The following is a 7,688-nucleotide window of genomic DNA, read 5'->3' as shown; positions in this document are numbered from 1 at the left end:
TACAATGACATTGACAAGCTTCCATTTGAAACTTCCTGATGATGATCGTGAATTGACGTCCACCTAAAGCTTTTTTGAGGCTTCAATACAATTTTTTCAATGCAGGAGTCAATATCCACGACATTAATCTCGAAGTTTCAAATGGAAGCCTATCAATGTGTAAGTCTTCTTCTTCTTCTTCCGTAGAGGTCTGGGTTCTTGAGAACGTCTCAGATTCCTGCGGTAAGTCCTCTACCATTCTGTTTAAAAACACCTTTATATGGCTACCCTGAGCACTGTTTTCGTTCACAGCTGAAGTCGACCGACACCAGCAACAAGAGCGTTTTAGATCAATACCTTTGCCGGGCACAGCAGCATCTGCATCGGCCTCAGCCGGGGCATTACCTTGGTTATTATTTAGTTAAATAATGCATTATTTAGATCACACACACAAAAACTTAATTTCTTTACAAACGGATTGCCACAGGACAGGCTACGTAGAGGGCCCCAAAGGGGGGGTATCATCACGATCACGGGAAGGGAAATTTTAGCTTTCACGATCCCAGTTACCTTGATTTTTGTTTTCACGATCACGAACACCTTGACGAATAGAGGATCATAGAGTGATACAGCTGTGAAAAATGTACGTTCAAAATAAAATGCTTTGCAATAATGCCCATCACGATCACGAAAACAAATGACGATCACGATCACGAGACTTGATTTTTTTGTCATCACGGATCACGGGCTAAGTCCCATCACGATCACAGAAATGGAAATTTCGGCAATCACGGTCACAGAAAGGTAAAAAAACGCCAATCACGATCACGATTTAATCACATATTCTTACTCCAATTCTTATGAATGCATTGACTTTAGTCCCACATGCTAGATGTCGAAAAACCTCTCAAATTACCTGCCCTTAGTAGGGTGGTAACCAAGCTAAAAGCGACGCCATAGCCGTTGCTATGGCCTGACCTTGCTCGGTTACCCATAACACCCTGCGCACCACGTGAGCGCTAGCATCCGTAATGTTCATTCTCGACTTTCGACAACACACGGTGGACGTGTCCGAATTTCGCTCTCACTTTTGGCCTTCACATGCCTGCTCGTCCGTGAGACTAGCCGGTTCTTGGGGGTCTACCTGTCCGTCTACCTTTTGGTGAGATCTTTCCTTTTTACGTTTGGAATGTAAATGTTGATAGCTTTGTTTTGAACACGCACGCAGATAATTTTGTTCTGGGTGACTGTTTTCGCCGGTCTTAAAATGGCAGACAACAAAGCTAAACTGAGTGCGAGACTGGAAGGTGACAAGGCTCTTAGCCCAGTTAAGAAAGCTAAAGCTAAGAGTAAAGCCAAGAGCGTTGATTTGCCTATTATGCGGGTAGAAGATCCGTCAAATAGCACTTCGTTTGATGTTCCTATCCCTCCGAGGACGGGTTCCGTTCGCTCACAGCTCGCGTCCCCTGATAGGGGTGAGGAGCCGGGGCCTTCAGCCCTGGGCTCGTTGAAGTCCGAATTGTTTGATTTTATTTCTCAACAGTTTGCGTCTCGCTCTGGGGTCCCTCCTCTGCCTCCGGCGGTAGGGGATCCTTCCTCCCTGGCTCGGCTGGGGTCGTCGTCGTCGTCGACTATGGCGACTCCCGCGGATGGGGGGGGTGGCCGGGCGGCCATTTCTTCTGCGCACTTGCTTGGTGCACCTGACCAGTTCGGGCCTTCCCTCTCTGCCTCTGGTAGTGCTGCGGTTGCGCTCGAACACTCTCTCCGTAAGGAGAGGGGGTCTGCTTCCTCTCTTTTTCTTCCCGCTCAGCTTGCTTTTAGCAACACTGCAGTGGGAAGTCAGCTCTCTCCCCGGGTGGGAGAGGGAGAGAGGGGGCATGGTAAGTCACAGCCTGGGCTTGGTCCCACCTTGCCCCACTGGGGGCAGGGGGCTGTGTCAGCGTCTCACTCTTTCCCACCCACTGGGCGGGACTGGGTGGGGGCTGGTGTAGCGACTCACCCTTTCTCGCCCGCCGGGCATGATCGGGTGTCCGCTGTTGGACTGGCGTCTCAGTCAGTGCCGCTATTGTCCACTGCTAGCAGCCGCCCCTCTCCCCAGCAGGGGTGGTGGGGTGGTGGGGCATCGGGACTACAGCAGGTTGACGGGTGGGGGCGGCCTTTCACGGTCTCGCCTCTCACTCAGTCTTACCCCTCGCAGGGTTCGCTTGCTACAGCTACGAGCCAACTCCCACCGCATGCAGCGGGCGGGGTAGCTCAAACTGGCCAGACCGGTTTTGACTGTTGGGGCCAAGCGCCCGGTCAGCGGTCTACCGACAATGGGCCTGGCGCGGCTTTGTTGGCTGGCCCCCTCCCCCCGCCTTCTTGGCGGGCCTCTGTGCCTACTGTCTACCCTTCTACCCCAGTGGGGCAGGGGGGGGATGGTGGGTGGCAAGCGGGATCGGGTCACGCTTTTGCTGCTCCTGTCTCCCCTCCTGTGTACAGTGATACTGTACAGGCTGGGGATTCGGATTCTTCTGTGGAAGATGAGGAGTGTGTAGTCTTGCCTTTTGGATTTAGGCAAGCCATGAGAAGAGCGGCTTGTGTGGCAGCTCGTTACTTTCCGGAGGGGGTGGTGGATTCAGGACAGGATGTCTCTTTTCCACCATCCGCGGCGAATGATTTTCGGCCTTCGCAGGAGAGTTCACAATCGTTTCGTTTTGTGGAATCACCTGCCGTGGCTTATCACATGTCGCAACTTTTGGCTCGTCCGGCCCCTCAGGGCAGCGGTCTGTCGCCAACTCCTTTCCCTTTGTTGCATGCTCATGATACAGCGCCTGCTTCAGCCGATCCATGGCTAGCGTCAAACGCGCAGGCCACTGCTTTTTCGCCGTTAGTGCAGAAAAAGCTGGACTGGAATGTGAAGTCTAGGAACTTTGTTCAGACTTTTGCTTTGCCGAGGGCAACTTTGCCAATTCCGCCGGAGTTGCTTGCCTTGTTGCCAAAGCAACCTTCTGCTAAGGAAGGGGTCTCGTTCTCGGACGCTTCTCTCTCTTCTCTGGAGGAGATTGGGCGTCTTGATCTGGAATTGGCTTCTATGGCAGAGTCTTTGCTCCGAGCTCTTACTCGAGCTGTGGCTGGCTCTTTGGAGCCGTTTAGACTCAGGGAAGACGCCTCAGCCAGTGATATCTCCACACTGCTTGCTGCTTTGGGGATGGTGAATTCTGAGAGGATGAGCATTTCAGCGAGGCTGTATGCTCATGCTGTCTTTTCACGACGTGATTTGCTGCTGTCTCAAGCAGGTTTTTCCCAGCAGTCCACTGTGGACTCGCTTCGTTCCTCGCCTTTTGTTGAGGGCTCTCTCCTGGGTAGAGTAGCCCTGGATGCAAGGCAGCGGGAAGTGCAGGAGGCTAAAGACAGACATCTCGTTGGGATTTCGTTTAAAATCCCAAAGAAATCTCAGTCTTCTTCTAAGCCTGCCTGGAACAAGAAGCAGCACAACGCCTCTCGTCCTAAGGAACAGGGAGATAAGGGCGCACCAGCCAAGGGTGCTCCTTATCCTAAGAAACCCTCGTTCGGGAAGGGGAGGGGGGGGGCTCGAAAGCCCTCCCCCCAATGAGGCTCTCCCGATCACATCACCCCTGTTCCCCCCACTTTTGTGGTGGCGGGGGGCCCCACCAGGGCCATTTCCATGTGGCAGGCGTTAGTGCACAGCCAATGGATTCTGCGGGTGGTGCGATCGGGATTCCGCCTGTTGTGGGAGGGGGAAAAGGCTCCCTTGACCAGGGTTCCTCCTCCCTTTCGTTTTCCGGCCAGCCTGGAGGCCAGAGCGGCCATAGAGACAGAGATCAGGTCTCTTTTGGCCAAAGAGGCTATAGAGGAGATTGTGGATCACTCCTCGCCGGGGTTTTACGGACGCCTGTTTGTTGTGCCCAAGGCGTCGGGCCGCTGGAGGCCTGTTCTCGATCTTTCGGTCTTGAACAAGTTTCTGCGGAAGATCAAGTTTCGTATGGAAACGCCAGCTTCGGTCAGGGAGGCCCTGCGCCGGGGAGATTGGGTGACTTCGGTGGATTTGACGGACGCCTACTTTCATATCCTTATGTATCAAGTGGACAGAAAGTGGCTCCGGTTCCGCTGGGGTCATCGGATCTTTCAATTCAGGGCTCTGCCCTTCGGGCTGTCCCTGGCCCCGTGGGTTTTCACTTTGGTGATCAGACAGTTGGCCGCGCTGATCAGGCAAAGAGGTATTCGTCTACGGACGTACCTCGACGACTGGTTGATTCTGAGTCAGAGTCAATCAGTGTGCCTCTTGAACACTCAGGTAGTGTTGAACCGGGCTCTGAGCCTGGGGTTCTCTGTGAACCAAGCGAAGTCGGAATTGACTCCCTCGCAGAGGTTTGTTTACCTCGGTATGGCGTTCGACACTGTCGCTTGGACGGTCCGGCCTACGCAGGAGAGGATTCAGAAGCTTCATGCTCTCATTTCGGCCGTGGCTGGCAGCCAGCAGGCTTCGGTGAGGGTCCTTACCTCGATTCTGGGCCAAATGGAATCTATGGCAACTCTGGTTCCCTTAGGGAGGGTGTACAAGAGGCCTTTCCAGGCTGCGCTCAGCTCTCTCTGGGAGCCGGCTTCGCAAGATTGGGACAAAATCGTCTCCACACAGGGATGGTTCAGTCACGCGACGGCTCGGTGGCTGGACCTAGACTGGATCTCTCAGGGGGTCCCCATCTCTCTGCCCCCTCCGGACATAGATCTGTTTACGGATGCGTCTATGGCTGGGTGGGGGGCCCACATCGGGGGCCAGGCGGCCTCCGGTCTTTGGACTCAGGCCCAGCGTCTCTGGCATATCAATCGCCTGGAGTTGGAGGCTGTTTCCCTCGGTTTGCTTGCGTTTCTCCCTCTGGTGGGCGGCAGACATGTCCGGTTGCACACGGACAATACAACTGTCGCTGCCTACATCAACAAGCAGGGAGGAGCTCGGTCGTTTTCCCTGTCAGACAGGGCATGCGAGGTTCTGGTGTGGTGCCACTCGCATCGGATCATGATCTCAGCAGAGTTCCTGCCGGGCAAGCTCAACGCTCTGGCGGATGCGCTCAGCAGGTCCTCTCAGGTGTTGCACACCGAATGGACGATCACTCACGGGGCGCTCCAGCGCCTGTGGGCACAGGTGGAGAAACCCATGATCGATCTATTTGCAACGAGATTTTCAAAGAGACTTCCCATTTTCGTGTCCCCCTTTCCGGACACGGAAGCTTGGGCAAGCAATGCGTTGGAGATCTCGTGGAGCGGCCTTCAGGCCTACGCATATCCTCCCTTTCCTCTACTCAGCAGAGTGGTGAGGAAGGCCGAGCTGGATCGTCCGGAGCTCCTGCTGCTGGTAGCCCCCTGGTGGCCTTCCCAGCAGTGGTTTCCAGATCTGCTGTTGCTGGCAAAAGGGGTTCCGATCCCTCTAAATCTGGTGCGGGGAGAGCTCGTTCAGCCAAGAACAGGCATCCCGCACAGAGACCCGCAGGCCCTGCGCCTACACGTTTGGAGACTGTGAGGTCGGAACTGCGGAAATCTGGCGCTTCAGACTCTACGCTGGATTTGGTTTTTAAGGCGCATAGGTCCTCGACTGCGTCTGTGTATGCTTGCCATTGGGCCGCCTGGGCCAAGTGGTGTAGGGAGACGGGGGTCAATGCAGTGGCCCCGCGCTCCTTACAGGTGGCAAATCATCTTTCTTTTTTGTCTGCTCAGGGCAGTTCGGCCTCTGCTTTGAGAGTCCGACGTTCTGCTATATCTGCTACTCTGAGACAGATAGGCAGATTGATTAACGTTAACGGAGTGATTGCTAGTGTGATCAAAGGGGCCGCTCTCCAGGAAGCGCAGAGACGGACCTCTGTCCCGGCATGGGACTTATTTTTGGTTTTAGAATATTTGCGTTCTGCGGCGTTTGAGCCTTTGCAGGCTGCTAGCCTGACTGATTTAACACGCAAGACGGTTTTTCTGCTTCTTCTGGCTACTGCTCGGCGAGGCAGTGAGATACATGCCTTGTCGGGTTTGTCGGAAGACATCGCGTTTGAGCGCGATGGTTCAATGTCGCTTCATTTCCGGCCTGGTTTTCTCGCGAAAAATCAAAAGCCAGGCCAATCCCCGCCCGTGGTCCGAGTCCCCCCGCTTGGGACTATCTTAGCTTCGCACGATCCAGACTTAGCTAACTGTCCAGTTAGGGCCTTGAAGTCTTACTTGGCTCGCACTCAGTTGGTTAGGGCCAAAAGCCAAAAACTTTTGTTCATTTCATTGAACACGAAATATGACAGGGACATATCGAAATTGACCCTTACAAGATGGGTGGCGACCCTCATTAGACGAGCTTATGAGTGGTGGCTCTCTCAGGAGAGGGGGGGGCGTTCAGTCCTTCCTCTGACATCAGCTCGAGTACATGAGGCCAGGGCCTGGGCGTCCTCTGTGGCCGTCTTACGTTCAGGGCGATTAAGCGATGTCTTGCAGACAGCTTACTGGAAGTCAGACGATGTATTCATCAACTTCTACCTTCGTGACATCTCTTGCACGCGACTGGATGGCTCCAGTGCTTTGCCGGCTTTGGTGGCTGCAGGGCAGGTGCTTGCAAGGACATAAGTAAGTTCCCTCCGCCTTTAGGAGGAATCTGCATTCATAAGAATTGGAGTAAGAATATGTGATTAAATCGAAAATTTTTAATTAAATTTTGATTTAATATAATATACTTACCCAATTCTTATAGTTAATACCCTCCCATCCGTCCCCGCTGGATTATGTCCTTGGGGGTTTGTTTGACTAATAGTCTCGAATGAACATTACGGATGCTAGCGCTCACGTGGTGCGCAGGGTGTTATGGGTAACCGAGCAAGGTCAGGCCATAGCAACGGCTATGGCGTCGCTTTTAGCTTGGTTACCACCCTACTAAGGGCAGGTAATTTGAGAGGTTTTTCGACATCTAGCATGTGGGACTAAAGTCAATGCATTCATAAGAATTGGGTAAGTATATTATATTAAATCAAAATTTAATTAAAAATTTTCGATTTTAAACCCTTTGGGGCCCTCTACGTACGATAATGGATCATATCTAGTGCGTCCCGGTGTCACGATTTCATCTTTCGCCTGTGTACATACTGTTTCCCCCTCGACATTATACTCAAGACTGAAATGTTGTTTCCTGGTAAAATTAAGAAGTGAAATTATTTATGGACGAAAAGCATGTCAGTTTCTTGCATGTGAAGAAAATTGGTGGTAAAATTTAATAGATTTCACCCCCAAAATCGAATTCTTCGAAACCGTGTACTGAGTGGTTACGTCCCTTGAGTAAGAAGGAAAACACTTTAGGATGAACTGATCAAATTTCTAAGTTAAATAAAACAAATTGGTTGGACAAATTTGGCCCCATGAATGTAAGGTACACAAGGTCGCTCATCAGTACTATCGAAGGGTGTTTTTTTGTTCAGTGTAGAGTTTATACTAGATCAACGAGGCCGAGAAGCGAAATATCAACACGGCGAAAGATGAAAATGTCACACCGGGACCCGCTCTTTTTATGTTTAGTGCGTCCCCCCCTCCACACATTTCAAGTACGTGTTTTCGGCTTCTCAGTAGTGCGTATAGGACACAGGGATGCGCACTTTTCAGTCTCGGGTATATCGAATGCGAGACTGAGGAGAAAACGGATATCGATTCGTTAGGCTACACCGGAGAGGAGAGGGCACAATTGCCGTTTGGCA

The sequence above is a fragment of the Littorina saxatilis genome, linkage group LG5, assembly GCF_037325665.1.
Source record: "Littorina saxatilis isolate snail1 linkage group LG5, US_GU_Lsax_2.0, whole genome shotgun sequence".
Taxonomy (NCBI): Eukaryota; Metazoa; Mollusca; class Gastropoda; order Littorinimorpha; family Littorinidae; genus Littorina; species Littorina saxatilis.
Note: the sequence above shows the minus strand (reverse complement) of the source record.